The sequence below is a fragment of the Erinaceus europaeus genome, chromosome 4 (genome assembly GCF_950295315.1).
Source record: "Erinaceus europaeus chromosome 4, mEriEur2.1, whole genome shotgun sequence".
Taxonomy (NCBI): Eukaryota; Metazoa; Chordata; class Mammalia; order Eulipotyphla; family Erinaceidae; genus Erinaceus; species Erinaceus europaeus.
This window is the reverse complement of record NC_080165.1, coordinates 29058398-29075176: the sequence shown is the minus strand read 5'-3', so window position 1 is coordinate 29075176 and position 16779 is coordinate 29058398. Positions and strand designations below refer to the sequence as shown.

Below are 16779 nucleotides of genomic sequence, written 5' to 3'. Positions count from 1 at the left end.
AGCCATTTAGGTTCATAAGTCTGGTGAACTTAAGGAAAATAATAATTGTCTTTGTTTATTCTGGTGATTGTGACAAGCTGTTGTTTCTGCTTTCTACATGATTCACAAAGTGAGGTGTGGTGAGAGTGAATCATCACCTTCCTCAGGTATAACTCTAACTACCTATGAATGGTTTCCTGGACCCAGTTCCAGTGGCTTCCCGTCCACCCTAACATGCAATATTCTAACACCAGTAGAGTGTCAGGGAATTCCTCTCACTATTGACACCATTCACTCAAAGATAAAGTGTCAGATTCCACCGGTCATGGGTTTAGCTCTAACATAAAGGCCTCAACTTTACCTGTCAGTTGCAAGCTCAGGTAGTGGTCTGTACTTCTGACCAACTTGGTATGCGTCAGAGATTTTCACGTCCCTTTCCTCAGGTTTTATCAGTTTTCTAGTGTACTTCACAAAATTCCAAAAGCCTCTTTACTCATGAGATACTGATTTATTATAGAGGACATTATTCAAGAACAGCCAGGTGGGATAAATACAAAGCATGGAGAAGGGGCTCAGAGCTTCCCAGATGCTCCCAACATAACACTTTCCCTAAATCTTCATGTGTTTACCAACCCACGTATTTTTAAGATTCTATTCTCCTGGGATACTTAGGCATGGCTGATTAAATCACTTTTTTTTTTTTTTTGCCTCCATTGTTATTGCTGGGACTTGGTGCCTGCACTATGAATCCACTGCTTTTGGAAGCCATTTCCCCCCCTTCTGTTGCCCTTGTTGTTTTATCGTTGTTGTAGTTAGTATTATTATTGTTGTTATTGATGTCGTTGTTGGACAGGACAGAGAGAAATAGAGAGTAGGGGAAGACAGAAAGGGGGAGAGAAAGACAGACACCTGCAGAACTGCTTCACCTCTTGTGAAGTGATCCCCCCTTTAAGTAGGGAGCTGGGGGCTCAAACCAGGTTCCTTACGCCGGTCCCTGCTCTTCACACCAGATGCGCTTAACCCACTGCGCTACTGCCCGACCCCCTGATTAAATCATTTTCCACTGGTGACCAATTCAACCTCTGGTTCTTCTCTACGCAGAGGGTATAGATAGTGGTACTATAATTTCCATCCTTTAATCACAGGGTTGGTTCTCCAGGCAATTTAACCAGTCCCATCCTTAGGTGCTTCCCCAAAAGTCGCCTCACTCACATGACAAAAAACACCTGGATCACTCTCAATACTTGAAATTCCAGGGTTTTAAAGAATTGAGTTCTGAACTAAGGTTCAGAACCAAGCACATATGAGAAATACATTTTGGCCACCCAAATTACTGGATATGCATTTCTAAATCATAACACATGACTTGGCTGGTTCTGAGTGGTGAAGTCAATTGTTCCAATGATATATATGGTGATGCTCTTGGGTAGTATGTGTGGAAGTTCTTGGGAAAATGAATGAGTTTCCCAGGACCCTCTGCAAGTTCACCAAGAGCAAAGCTCATATATGTTAAGAGAGTTTGACTTGATTCCAAATATTGGCATGGGAGCACAGAGCAAGGTTTAGCCAGGCTAACCATGGCTAGATGGAAGAGTATCTGTCCCTCTAAATAGAAGCCCGGCATTTTCTTCCATCTAGTGGCAGATTCAGGAATCAAGCAAAGATTCAGTGGATTCAGGCAAGTTCCTTAAGGGAGTCCATGTCTCCTCTAATTTTAGATGAATGGGTGCCTCCCAGCTCTACTCATGTCCCCATTAACCAAGCCCCAAAAATTAGCTCACCATGTCCCTGAGCACTGGTAGAGCCTGTGCTATGTACTGTACTGCAAACCTTATATGAAGCGTGTCATTTAATCCTCACAGTAAGGCTATGTAGATCTCACTGGAAGTCCCTGTGGCCAGAGAAGGAATGGAGGTATGCTAAAGAGCAACAAAATGGTCCTGACAGTAAATCATGGAGTTACGAGTACCAACCTCAGGGTTGGGTTGACAAGATAGTTTGCCTGCTTTGCTATATTCATGACATAGCTCGAGCCCAGTCCCCCACTGGGGAAGTTTTGGTGTTGTTGTGTCTTTTTCCTTCCATATCCTTCTCTCTGCTTAGATTTTTTATCTGAAAAAGTCAAATCAGCACAGTAGAGCCTCAATGATGACAAAAATGGTGAAGAGGGGAGAAGGGGGAGAAGGAGGAACAGGAGCATGAGGAAAAGGAACAGGAGGAGAAAAACATGAATAAAAGAAGCTCAGGTCAGAGTCTTTAGAGCCCAATCTATACTCCCCAGTCCAGCAGTACAAATGGAGTTTGCTGTATGTTCTCATCCATATTGCTACAGATCCAAATCCACACGGCTCCCAGCTTGGGCACAGTGTACAATGCATGGTCTCCTCCTCATATTGAAGCTGTATGTGCCTTAGGTGGAAAGACCAGTGTACCAGCCCAATATATGGATAGAGCACAGTCTTTTTTCTTTCTTTTTAAAATATTTTTCATTTATTATTGGTTAGAGACAGAAACTGTGAGGAGAGGGAGAGAGAGGGAAAGAAAGAGAGAGACTTGCATCCCTGCTTCACCACTCATGAAACTTCCCTCCTGCAAGTGGGGACCGGGGATTGAACCTGGGTCCTTCTGCACTGTAGTGTGTGAGGTTAACCAGGTGTGCCACTGCCTGGCCTCTAAGCACAGACTTTAGCATAGGTCAACATTCAGATCACTCTAGAACCTTACTCTAGTCAAGCAGAATACTATTCCAGGCAAAGTAATAAAGGATAAGTCTTTTTTTTTCTTTTGGCACTTCATTGTGGGTTCCCCTTTGATTTATTTGGCCCACGTGTGAGAGGTGAACCAGAAGACTAAAAGTCTTCTGTCAACAATCATAAATGAAGCCCTTGAGAGGGGATCACACTGCTACAACCACATCACTCCACAGGAAAGGAAGAGTGAACTAGACCAATTTATGTCCAATTTCTCTGATGTGTTCAGTGAAAGATGGTGACTCAACTGACTCTAAATAATTATCAGTTCATCTTTATATGAGTAAAGATTGCTCTGTGTACAGGTATTCCCACTAAAGTGTTCACATCTTTTTCTTCTTTTTCTCCTTCTTTTCCCCTTCTCCTCTTCCTCCTCATCCTATTCCTACTCCTCCTACTCCTTCTTCTTCTAGTATTCAAATTGCTTTGAACTCTAGGTCTTGGGGGTGTTTCCATTCCCAATTCTCATTGTACTTGAATGTGCTAGCTACCCTAAAGGTCAGGGTGCTGGCAAAAGATTTCCTTTTGAACCACCAAACTGCAGTGATTCTCGCTTATTTCAGAGTCATGTTTGAAAATAGATTTCTTCAGGAGTCAGGCGGTAGTGCAGCGGGTTAAGCGCAGGTGGCGCAAAGTACAAGGACCGGCCTAAGGATTCCGGTTCGAGCCCCTGGCTCCCTACCTGCAGGGGAGTCGCTTCACAAAAGGTGAAGCAGGTCTGCAGATGTCTGTCTTTCTCTCCCCCTCTCTGTCTTCCCCTCCTCTCTCCATTTCTCTGTGTCCTATCCAACAGCAACAACATCAATAACTACAACAATAAAACAAGGGCAACAAAAGGGAATAAATAAATAAATATTTAAAAAAATATAAGATTCCTTGGATGTATTGCTCTGGATTCAAGCCCCCAGTCCCCATCTACAGAAGGGAAGCCTCACAGCAGTGAATCAGTGCTGCATGTGTCTTTCTTTTTATCTCTTACCCTTTATCCAAAAAAGAAAAAGAAATATATGGCTGCTGGGTTTGAATGATAGAGTTGTATAAGTAAGGAGCCCCAGTGATAACCCTGGTGGCAAAAAATAAAAAGTCATAAAAGCTGAGAATTACATAAGATTCCTGTCAAATTAGACTTCCAGCCTACTATTTATACTTGGGTTTTGTCAAAAATTGCTTCTTAAGCAATTATGTGCAGTACTTATGTGGGCACTTTGAATGAAGAGAGACAAGGAAAACAGATCATGTTCTAAATGAATCACTAAATTAGCAGGAACATAATATAATACATGGTGGGAATGCCATGTGGCTTTATCTTTTTTTTTTTTGGCCCCCTACAGTTTTTTAATTCATTTACTTATTTATTTATTTTTCATCACTCCTGTCACTAAAGGTCTGTGTCTCCATCCCCACCCTCATAGATAATCACTATGATTCTCCTAGTCTTGAAAACAGGTTTTTTTTTTCACATTTTGTACTCAACTGTCTATATTCCGAATATAAGTGAAACCATTCTGTAATTGTCCATCACTTCCTTAATTGTTTCACTAAGCATAATCTTCTCCAGTTTCATCCACTTTATCCCAAACGACACAATATCATCCTTTTTATTGCTGTATAATACTCTGTTGAGTATAGTTCCCATAACTTTTTTTATCTAGTCACCTGTCCAAGAGCATTTTGGTTATTTCCAGGTTTTTGCTACTGTGAATAAAGCTGCTGTAAACATGGGGGTGCATATATCCCTCCAAATCAGTGTTTAATAAACACTGTGTTTTATATAAAAACAGTGTTTAAGGGAGTTGGGCGGTAGCGCAGCAGGTTAAGCACAGGTGGTGCATAGCACAAAGACTGGTGTAAGAATCCTGGTTCGAGCCCCTGACTCCCCACCTGCAGGAGAGTCACCTCACAGGTGGTGAAGCAGGTCTGCAGGTGTCCATCTTTCTCTCCTCCTCTCTCCATTTCTCTCTGTCCTATACAACAATGACTACAACAATTAAAAAAAGAATATTTTTAAAAAAACAATGTTTACATCTTCTGGGTATATGTCTAGTAGTAGAACTGCTGGATCGTATGGCATTTCCATATGATTTATTTGTTTAAGGATTTTTCCATATTGTTCTCCATAGTGGTTTTACCAGGTTTACACCCACACCAGCAATATAATATAGTTCTTCTCCCACCACATCCTCTCCAACACTTATCTTCTCTTGTTTTACTGATGGATCCCGTTCTCACAGTTGTGAGGTGGAATCTCAATGTGGTTTTGATCTGCATTTCTTTTTTTTTTTTTTTTTTAAGATTTTATTTATGAGAAAGATAGGAGAAAAAATCAGACATCATGCTGGCACATGTGTTGCTGGGGATCAAACTTGGGACCTCATGCATGAGAGTCCAAAGCTTTATCACTGCACATCCTCCTGGACCACTTGATCTGCATTTCTCTGACAATGAGTGAATTAGAACATTTTCACATATGTCTGTGGGCAATAGGTATCTTTTCTTTAGAGAACCATCTATTCATTTCTTCTGCTTACTTTTTTATTGGGTTGTCCTTTTCCTTTTTCTTGAGCTGTATTAGTTCTTGTGGTTTTTCGCCATGAAGGGTACCAACTCTAATTTTTTCTTATAAACACTTTGTGCTGCGAGTGGGTGTACTTCTGTCCCTCACTTGGTTATTACCTTTGCCTAGGTTGAATTAGGTCTCTCTCTCTTTTTTTAAATATTTTTTTAAATTTAATTATTTAATTATTTATTTTGTTGCCCTTGTTGTTGTGTTGTTGTAGTTATTATTGATGTCATTGTTGGATAGGACAGAGAGAAATGGAGAGAGGAGGGGAAGACAGAGAGGAGGAGAGAAAGACAGACACCTGCAGACCTGCTTCACCGCCTGTGAAGTGACTCCCCTGCAGGTGGGGAGCCGGGGGCTCGAACCGGGATCCTTCCGCTGGTCCTTGTGCTTAGCGCCACCTGCGCTTAACCCGCTGCGCTACCGCCTGACTCCTGTCTCTCTCTTTTTTTTAAATCACTAGACTTCGTCCTCTAATTTCACTAGTGATTTTTAAAAAATTTTATTTATTTACTTATTAGATAGAGACAGATTGAAACTGAGAGGGCAGGGGAGACAGAGAGGGAGTGAGACAGAGAGGCACCTGCAGCCCTGCTTCACCACTTGGAAAGCATTCCCCCTGCAGATGGGGACCAGGGGCTTGAACTTGGGTCCTTGGCACTATAATATGTGTACCTAACCAGATGCGCCACCGCCTGGCCCCTGTAAATACTTTTTTCTAAAGCAACTTTATTTTTTATTTTATTTATTTATTATTGGATAGAGACAGAGAGAAACTGAGGGATATATAGAGGTAGAGAGACAGAGAGCAGCCTTGTTTCACCTGCAGCCGTTTCACCACTTGTGAAGCTTTCCCCCTGCCCGTGGGAAAATTAGGTCTCTTCATTCAGCCTGAGGACTGCACTACAGATGTCCACTCACACAGAATCCATAGTCACTTCCAGTGGCCCCTAAAGCTATTCCAATCATGGGGGGGCGGTTTCTCTTATAGCTGTGTCATTACATACAATCTCCTCTCCGATTCCTGCTCACCTCTGAGCAAAGAGTCACAATAGGTGCTTATTGACCAGTCATTACTTTTATTATGAAGAACTGATTACAAATATTGAGGTAATACAAGGTTTTGGGAGATCTTTGGTTCTAACTCTATGTGGGAAAGCTGGGTGCTAGTGGACGGTGCCTTCTAATAAAATCTCCTGAGCAATGGACTGATTGGGCACTTTTGGATGGAGTACTTGAGGGTGGTTATCTCCCTTTGTCTTTGCCTCCCCAATGCTGATCTCCTTCCCTTCACTTGGGACTCTTGCTGGATTTTAAGTCTGTTTCAATGCAGGTTTTTCCGTGTATTATCATAGCTTCAGGACATATTTCCATGTATTGTTGCAGCAGCAGGAAGAAAATAGGGAGTCCTACTTGCTTGATGATCTTGGTCCCCTTCCTCAGGGGCTCCGATCTTGGTCACCATAGAATACCACTTTGTCTCTAATTAACAATTCTTGTTTTTGTTTATTTATTCCTTTTTTTTTTTTTGCCTCCAGGGTTATTGCTGGGGCTCAGTGCCTGCACCATGAATCCTCTGCTCCTGGAGGTCATTCCCCTTCCCCTTTGTTGCTCTTGTTGTTGTAGCCTTGTTGTGGTTATTATTGTTATTGTTGATGTCATTGTTGGATAGGACAGTGAGAAATGGAGAGAGGAGGGGAAGACAGAGGGGGAGAGAAAGACACTTGTAGACCTGCTTCACCACCTGTGAAGAGACTCCCCTGCAGGTGGGGAGCTATTTATTCCCTTTTGTTGCCCTTGTTGTTTTATTGTTGTAGTTATCATTGTCATTGTTGATGTGGTCGTTTTTGGATAGGACCGAGAGAAATGGAGAGAGGAGGGGGAGACAGAGAGGGGAAGAGAAAGACAGACACCTGCAGACCACCTGCTTCACCACCTGTGAAGAGACTCCCCTGCAGGTGGGGAGCCAGGGGCTCCAACCGGGATCCTTAAACTTTGCGCCACCTCCCTAAAAGTCTTGGCAGGGACATGAGACCAGACTGGGTCTCAGGGCTCGGCAGGTGAGCGCCTTGCCGCTGGGCTGTTGCTCCTGCGTGTTTGTTTTTTCATTATACGTTCTGTTGTTTTATTTAGGAAATGAGTGAACACAAAGTAGTTAAGACAGGGATTATATATTATAAGTATCCTTGTTGACCAATTATTTTATTGCCAACAGGAGTTAAGATTCCTAATCCCAGGCATACTTAGGATCTTTTATTTATTTATCTCTTTGTTTATTATTTTAGTAGTAATTTAATAATGATCGACAAGATTGTAGGATAAGAGGGGTACAATTCCACACAATTCCCACCACCAGAGTTCCATATTCAGTCCCCTCTATTGGAATCTTCCCTATTCTTTATCCCTCTGATAGTATGGGCCAAAGAATAAAGGAAAACAATGGGGGTCTGGAGGCTGGTCACCATCTGGCGGGAGGAGCCTGCCACTTTACCTTCCTCCTTGGTACTTTGGATGATATTCAACCCCCAAGAGTGGCTAAATGGGATCATAGTTCAAACTTCCAGGAAAGTTACTTTAATATAAAGTATATTCATTTATCAGCTTAACTGCATCTCAATCCCTAATGCTACTACCTGCTTTTTTTAAAATGCAGTGTTAAGGAATGAACACAGGGCCTTGCACATGTGCTAAGCCACTAAGCCATCTTCTCAGGCCAGTTTTTATTCCATATTTGGGGAAGAGAGAAGGGAGGTACGAGAGGGTGGGGAGATAGGTACAGACACCAGTGTCCATGGGTGTCCACTTGGCTGTCCTTGGTGCTGTCCATGTGGTCCCGTCCTGCTGAAATTGAACCTGTACCTTCTTATATGGGGGGGTTGTCTACACTCTACCTGCTTAACCACATCCCAACACCTCCCCCCACCCCACCTCCGTCTGCCACAGGCTTTCTTTAAAATCTCCTGCATGAAGAACACATCCCTTGAAGCAATAGGAAAGAGAGAAATTGAGAGAGGAGGGGGAGGTAAAGAGGGAGCGAAAAAGACACCTGCAAACCTGCCTCACCACTTGTGAAGCGTCCCCCCTGAAGTTGGGGAGCGGGGTTCAAACCTTGTGTGGGTCCTTGCGCACAGTACTATATGTGAGCTTAACTGGATGAGCCACCTCTAGGACCCTCTGCTATCTTTTTATCCAGCACAGATAGAAATCGATTTTTATCAATGGGGATTAATGGTTTCACAGTGCAGCTGTTGATATATGGGTATCCTTTTTCATCTCCCTGCAATAGGTGTTTCAAAAACACTCACTTCAGTTTATCTAACTTATCTGTAGTACTTAACACAGCTGGTCACTCTTTGAAGGACCACTGACTTTGCCAATCACCACTTTTAATTAATTAATTTATTTATGATTTGTTCATTTATTTGTGTACCAGAAAGCACTGCTCAGTTCTGGCTTATGGTACATGGTTCTGAACCCAGGACCTCAGAGCTTTAGACATGAAAGTGGTGCACTATAATTACAATGATCTCCCCAAGTCCAAATTATCATTTTTTTAAGTCTGAAAAAATAGTCAAAGGAGGTTTTATCACCCACTGTACAGATGAAGGGTGATGAGAGAACAGTAATAATTTGCCTCTAACTCCAATGCTGTTAAAATCCCCCCGGGGTAATCTTGCTTAAGTGCAGCTCGCCTCCCCCAGGGGAGGTTTCTACGACTGAGTCACATTTTCTCTCTTCCGCTGCCCTAACAACTCACTTTATAACAAAGCAAGGGCTCGATTCTTTGACAGAGTCCCTAGATGAAAGAAAAGTGGGTGCCGGCCCGCCTGGCTAGGGGCAATCCGCGGCCAGGGGAGGAGGGCGGAGGCACAAGCGCAGTCCACGCCTCCTGCCCGCCCGCCCCCAGCGCGCTCACTCGCTGCCCGGACGCGCGGGTGTTGACACCCCGCTGGCCTCCGGAGCGCGGCGGTGCGAGCGGGTGTCACGCGTCGCGGTGCCCAGCGCGCTGGACGGGCGGCCAAGGGGGCGCGGATCGCGCTCTGAACCAGCCGGCGCGCGGAGCCCGCGCGGCGGTCACTTGGCGGCGCGGTGTCCCCGACCTCTGAGCCCGGAAACCCCTTCCACAGGCTCAGGCGTGCGCCCTCAGCCCGACCCGGGAAGGCTACCGAGGCGTCAGAGTAGCCCCCTGAAGTCCGACCGCGCCTGCTTCTCTCACCTGGGCCTGGGAAGTCGGCCACGGAAACGAAAGTAAATGAGAAGGACCAAGGCGGCTGCTTCCAGGTTTGTGGGAACCAACTTCCGGGAGGGGCGGGGCCGCGAGGGCGGGGCCTCGGCGTTCCCGGAAGTCGGACGCTGGGCTCTGGGCTTTGGTAGGAAGGAGTTGCTTCCCAGATTGGTTTAGCAGCACAGTCTGCCGTGGACTGCGCTTGCCCGTGGGTCATCAGGCCACACGTCAGGGTGTGCTTGTGGAGTATGTTGTTATGGCAGAGATAATGAGTTTTTATTGCAGTGCCACTAAGATACTGTATTGCATGCTCTTTCCGTATTAGCTTATATAGCTATTCGTGATTGGGGCTTCTTGGAAAGAGCATTTTACTGTTGCCACTGTGCTGCAAAGATTGTCAGAAGCATTTTCCCCTAATCTTAGAGTCCGAGGTAGTAAATGGAAACGGTATCAACAACCACAGTGACTAACGAGATGATGTCATAACCCAAGGAGGCATCGTTGGTGGTCAGTGATAGTTGCTTTGATGAAATTCTGTACCATCTTTTCAAGGATTTGAAGAAAATAAGCAATATAGTCCTTTCTTCTAAGCGTTTATAAAAGGCCAGGCAGGAGGTGGGGCTTAATTTCTTTCTTCCTTGTTTCTTAGCTCTTCCTTTCTCAGAATTCTTGTTTATCTTGGACAAAACCCAAGGCTGTTGTAATAGGCCAATTTTGCAGAAGTTCTTAATTTTTTTTTTTTAAACCACTTTTCTCTTCTGATTTACACTTGAAGAAATCAAGACTGGAATGAACTTTGGAATGTAGAGTGACTTAGTACTTGACTTGAATTTTGTAATCACCATAGGTACAAAAGAAGGAAGTTGTGACGAACTACAGATGTGGAAAATTGCAGCTCTTCAAAACACAAAAAGTGAAGAATCAGCTTGTCACTGAAAATTCAGGATGTGTCATCCTCATAACTGATAAAATGGGAATAACAATTTAATTTCCTTTTTCCTGTAGCTGCAATATATTGAGTACCAGAGATTTGTACTTCGAGATTATGCATATTAATGAAAATTAAGGGGGCCAGGTGGTGGTGCACCTGGTTGAGCACACATGTTACAGTGCGCAAGGTCCCAGGTTCGAGTCCCTGGTCCCCACCTGCAGAGGGAAAGCTTCAGGAGTGGTGAAGCAGGGCTTTAGTTGTCTTTCTGTCTTTCTTCCTCTCTAGCCAACCCTTCCCTCTCAGTTTCTGGCTGTTTCTATCCAATAAATAAATACAGATAATTTAAAAAAAGAAAATTAGGAAAACATACTTTAATTTTGAACTTCCAAAATTTCAAGTTACTACTTAAACACTAATTAATCTGTAACATGTTAGTACAATCAACATGACCTGGGAATTTGAAAAGAAGTAAATAGCTTCCTGTGCTGTGGCTGGATATTGTACTCTGGCAAAAATGAATGATTAGGATCTGGGTAGTGATGCACTTGGTTGAGTGCATGTTACATTGCACAGGAAGCTGGGTTCAAGCCTGCAGTGCCCACCTGTGGCCAAAAAGTTTTGCAAATGGTGAAGCAGCTTTGCAGGTGTCTCTCTGTCTTCCCCCTTCCATCTCAGTTTCTGTCTCTACCAAATAAATAAATATAAAATATTTTAAAAGAGTTTTAAACTGAATGACTTGGCTTTAACATGCTGTTTTTCAGTAATATATTTTTTATGTTTTAAATTTTTAGTCTCTACATTCCCTGTGTTTCTTTTTGTAATTTTTTTTATTACTGGTTTAATAATGATCAATGAGATTGTGTGATAAGAGGGGTATAATTTCATACAATTCCCACCACCAGAGTTCCCTTCTCCCATCCCCTCTGTTGGAAACTTCCCTGTTCTTTATCCCTCTGGTAGTATGGACCAAAGATCATTATGGGGTACAGAAGGTGGAAAGTCTTGCTTCTGTAATTGCTTCTTCATTGAACAAGGGCATTAACAGGTCAAGCCATACTCCCAGCCTGTTTCTACCTTTCCCTAGTGGGGCAGAGCTCTGGGAAGGTGGGGTTTAAGGACATATTGGTGAAGTCATCTGCCTAGGGAAGTCAGGTTGGTGTCATGGTAGCATCTGTAACTTGGTGGCTGAAAAGGATTAAGATATAAAGCAGGACAAATTATTTAATAACCAGGAACATATAGGTAAGAATATAACAGATGAGATTTGGGGTCTTCATGTTAGAAAAAGCTAGGAAGTCTATTTTAGCTATATTCCAAGCGGCCCATGACTTTACTAATTTTTGCCTGAGCCCAACAGCTAACATTCAGGTGGACTAAAAGTGTTGTCTGGAAGATGGTGTCAGAGTTGGAAATAGGACTAGCAAGTTGGATCAGGGCAGAGAGTAGCTCCCAAATCAGGGAAGAGAATATAAATACTGTAAACCCCATTGATCTGACCCAGGGCCCATGTCTGTTCATATTTAGCACAAAAGCCTGTGTAACCTCTACATCCCTGTCGGGCTGAGCTCAATGTTTCTGATGGAGCATACTCATTTAATATATGTTAGCAAGGATGTAGAGGTCCTTTCGTCTCATTCTGACAGATAGACTATTGTTTGCTATCCAGAGAAGCAGTATTGCCAGTGAATTAATAGTGAAAGTTTGGGTGTAAAGACAAACTTTCCAGTCCTATGATCTGTCATCCTAAATGAATCATTTAACCCCAAATTTTAGTTTTATTTATGTATAATTTAATGGGAGTAGTGTTTACTTCTTGGGATTAATGCATTAGTACTTGATTGAACTCATAGTGTTCTCTCTTGCTTATCATTTGGCTCTTCCTTACCCAGATTTTTTGTTTTTCTGGGAAACTCATCAAGTAATCATAGTTAAGGAACCATATAAAAACTAGGTAGTAGTATATTTAGTAAGATAAGAATTATATGAGAATGAAAAAAGGGAGTGGAACATTGATAGTAGGCAGTCAACATTTTCTACTAAACTCATTAATGAATGATCATTATTGAAAATTGAAGAATTAGTACTCTACCACTGAAAGATAAATATATATTTTAAATATTTATTTTATTTTAATTAGAAAGAGTAGATACAGAGGTGGTGGGGAAGAGACCAGAACACTGCTGAGTTCTGGCTTATGGTGGTGCTGGGGATTGAACCTAGGACCTCAGAGCCTCAGGATTGAAAGGCTTTTGCATAGCCATTATGCTGCCTCCCCAGCCCAGATAAATATATTTTTATAGTTTTTTTTTTTAACCTTTTATGTTGGAGCTGACAAGATAGGTCACCTGGATAGGGTACCTGCTTTGTCATGCACATGACTCAGGTTGAAACCCAGCCTCTACCTTATTAATAGAAAGTTTCAGTGCTGTGGCATCTTTCCCTCTCTCGCTTTCTCTCTCTCTCTCTCTTTCTCTTTATGTCTGAGTGGTGAAGCCTCAGTGATGACATAAAATAGCTTTTTTCTTGGACTAGGGAGTTAATTCAACAGTATCACACAGGACTTTTATGTGAGAGATCCACTAGTAGTCAGCTGAAAAGTTTCTCTGAAGAAAAAAAAAAAGAACTTTTTCTGTTGATGTAAATGTATGTAGAAGTGTACAAATCATTACTTTACAGCTTTATAATGTGTCACAAACTGAACATTGCCCAGGTTAAGAAACAGAATGTTGCTGTCACCTCTGAAATCCCCTGTATCCCTTGTCTCCTATCTAAAAGTCACCACTATCCTGTCTGTTAATATCATGAATTAATAATGCCCCTTTGGGATATTAATCATTATTTACTAGATAATTCTCTAACTTTAATAAGGTTAAATGAAAAGTACTATGAAATATAGATGTGAAGGGGCCTGGCAGTAGAGCACTGGGTTAAGCACACATGGTGCAAAGCACAAGGATGGGCTCAAGGATCTGGATTAGAGCCCTCAGCTCCCCACCTTGAGGGAAGTAACTTCACAAGCAGTGAAGCAGGTCTACAGGTGTCTGTCTTTCTCTCCCTCTCTCTGTCTTCCCCTCCTCTCTCAGTTTCTCTCTGTCCTATCCAACAATAACAACAGCAATAATAATAATAGCAATAGCAACAAGGGGTGGGCAGAAAATTTGGAGAAAATGGCCTCCAGGAGCAGTGGATTCATAGTGCAGGCACCAAGTCTAATGATAACACTGGAGGCAAATAGATATAGAGATAGAGTTATAGAGATATGAATAAGTTGGTATATAGACATCTTTCCACACAACAATTTTTTGGGACTTAGAATTTTAAGTTAATTTTCTTTTCTTTAAATGTATATTTGCCCATTTTTTCCTATGCTCCCATCTTCTCTTTCTAAGTCACACCTAATACCTGTTACTACTTTTGTATGTCCATTTTTTTTTTCTCTTCTCTTTCTGGGTCTTGATGGAGTTGGAGTTCATCTTCCCCTAACATTGGTTCTCCTCTGGGAGTATGGAACAAAATTCTTTATGAAGTGCAGAAAGTGGGAGTTTTGTATTCTGTAACTGCTTCTCAGCTAGACATGGACATTGGCAGGTGGGTCTATCCCCCGCCCCCCAGCCTGTTTCTGTCTTTTCCCAGTGTGGTAGGGCTCTGAAGAGGTGAGGTTTCGGATAAATTGGTGAGGTCCTCTGCCTAGGGAAGGAAGTCTGAATGGAATCATAATAGCCTCTGCAACTTCGTGACTGAAAGATGGTAAGATATAAAGCAAGATAAAATGTTTAGTAAAACGAGCCAAAAAGTAGGAATAGAGTAGATGAGAATAATGATCTAGGGTAGAGAGAAGCTAGGAAGTCTATTTTATGTATGTTCCTTAGGGGCCAACGACATTTTAGTTTTTGCTTGAGTTTCATAGCTAACATAGAGTTGGAAAAAATACTGTCTGGAAAGATGGTGTCAGAGTTGAAAATATGGTTAGGAAGTTGAATGAGGGCAGAGAGTAGCTCCCACACTTGAAGAAAATCTATGAATGAAACTAAATGCTTACCCATCAACTTGACCTCAGGCCCAAATATCTAGCACAGGAGCCTGTGTTACCTTTGAGTCCCTGTCAATATGAGCTTGCACTCCATGGTCATAGCTGAGAACATTCTAGGCTGCACTCATTTCAGGATCAGTCTTAATATTTATTTTATTATTTAAACTACATGTGTGTATGAGAGAGAGAATTACAAATGAGAGAATAAGTGAAAAGCCAGAGAAATCAGAGCGCCACATGCAATACAAGAATGGAACCAAGAATCTCAGGCAGCCTGATCCTCTGCTCAACAAGCTGATAGACCTTTTTTTTTGCTTCCAAGTTTATCACTGGGACTCTGTGCCAGCACTAAGAATCCATTTTTTCCTCTTTTTTTCCTTTTTTTTTTTTTTGATAGGACAGAGAGATATTGAGAGGGAAGGAGACAGAGAGGGTAAGAGGATAGACACCTGCAGACCTGCTTCACCACTTGTGAAGTGTCCCCCCCTACAGGTGGATCCTTACACTTTCTACTATGTGCACTTAGCCATGTGTGCACTGCCTGACCCCTAAGATACAGATACTTCCTAAGATGCTAAGCCCCTGAATTTTAATACTCATTTATGCAAAAACCATTAAGGAATCTAATTAATATGGAAACAATTACATTATTAATTAAATGTGACTGTTGTGACATAACTGGTCAGCCAGCCTTCATTAATAACTGTGTGCCATGACTTTACAATGTGGTTTCCTACCTGCCTGCATTCAGGCACCTAAACCACTTAGAAAACATACCTGGGATAGTCAGTGCTTAGAAAGTTGAGTATTAGTGAGAGAAATAGGGGAACAAGAGTGAAAACCAGGGTCATTGGAAACCATATAAAAGATGTATAGTATTTCAGAGTAAGCCAACAACCCTCAATATTGTAAGATCTGACAGGGTTCAGGAGTCAAGTTCATGCTGGGAAAATAGCTCTTGTGGACAGTGTACCTATTTTGCCATGAATATTATCCGCGTTTAAGCCTAGCCTCCATGGCATGAAAGAAGCCTTGGCACTATGATATCTCCCCTACCCCTGTCCCTGTCTCTCTGTGCCAGTCTTTCTCTATCTGAAAAAGCCCTGGTGATGATGACCAAACCCCCCCCCAAAAAAAAAAAGAGTCAACCTCACAAAATAAAACAGACCCTTCTAACACATTACACTCATAAGATGGCCATGTTCTATAAACTCCAGTGAATCTATAGTAAATGGAAAAGTAGGCCTAAAACAATATCTCTGTGCTTTCTATCTACTGCACCATTCTTACAAAGATTGGTCAACAGAACTCGGAACAGTGACCTGAATTACACTGCCATTCCCAAAACACAGTGAGACTGGATAAAAATGCATCAGTGTGGGTTCTGGGCCACCCTTAGCCAGAACTGTAAAGCAGGCAGTACATGTGTTCTCACATATTTTTGTCTCCCACATAGTCCTTTCCAGTCCAGTAAGGACCAGTCATCATGATTTCCTTTCACAAATGAGGAAATTGAGGCTTCTGTTAGTTCCCCAAGAACTGGACTAATAATTTCCAAAGACGGAGTTCAAAGTCACTTGAGAAAGTCCTGGTCTCTTTTCCAGTTACTGTGACCTTACCACCTAACCTTTAAAATCTATTGTGCCCCTGTCCCACATTCTTTATGACCCTTCTCAGGGAATTCTCCCCATTCTGTCTTTGGCCCCCATGTCTTTCTTTCCCACAGATACTTCTTGTCTGACAATATCTCCTGCTATAGGAAGAGTGGAAGATAGTCCTTGTTGTTTTCTACTGTGCTGATGTGGGCATGTCACCTGGTGGCAGAGCCCATGTTAAGGCCTTTTACACAGGTGTAGACAGTTGGTTACCTTCAGAAGCCTACTGTTGGTTGAGTCACTTTCAGAAACCCAGCCTCAAGGTGCAATGTTAAAAATATTTTACAGTGTACTCCCGAATATCCACCAACACTATCATTTTACTCTACTGGCCTCATCACTTAACTGTCCATTTCCACATCCTCTTTCTTTATCCACGCATCTGTCTGCATGCAAAGTCCATTACAGATATCTGTTACTTCCCTGAAATAGTTCAACATGCTTATTTGCTGTGTCCACAGATTTTTCTTTTGATGTAAAATCTACCTGCTGTTTTAAAGAGTGCATCTATTGAGTATTGACAGATGCTTGTGTCTGTGTAACCCACTGAGATGATAGAGCATTCTCAGTAACCCCAGAAAGTGTCCTCATGCCCCATCCCACTCAGGGTTCCCTTGTCCCTGGGCAACCAGTGTTCCTATTTTAATAT

General features: G+C 42.4%; 1 protein-coding gene across 1 annotated transcript in view; it reads left to right on the top strand.

The window, feature by feature from the left end:
• The first annotated feature begins 9431 nt into the window (after positions 1–9431).
• The window catches only part of RIPK1 (receptor interacting serine/threonine kinase 1), a 39353-nt gene continuing 32005 nt past the window's right edge, over positions 9432–16779 (top strand). Inside the window, exon 1 of the mRNA XM_007522194.3 lies at positions 9432–9570. The gene's annotated coding sequence lies outside the window, so the exon portion shown is untranslated. The remainder of the gene's footprint in view (positions 9571–16779) is intronic.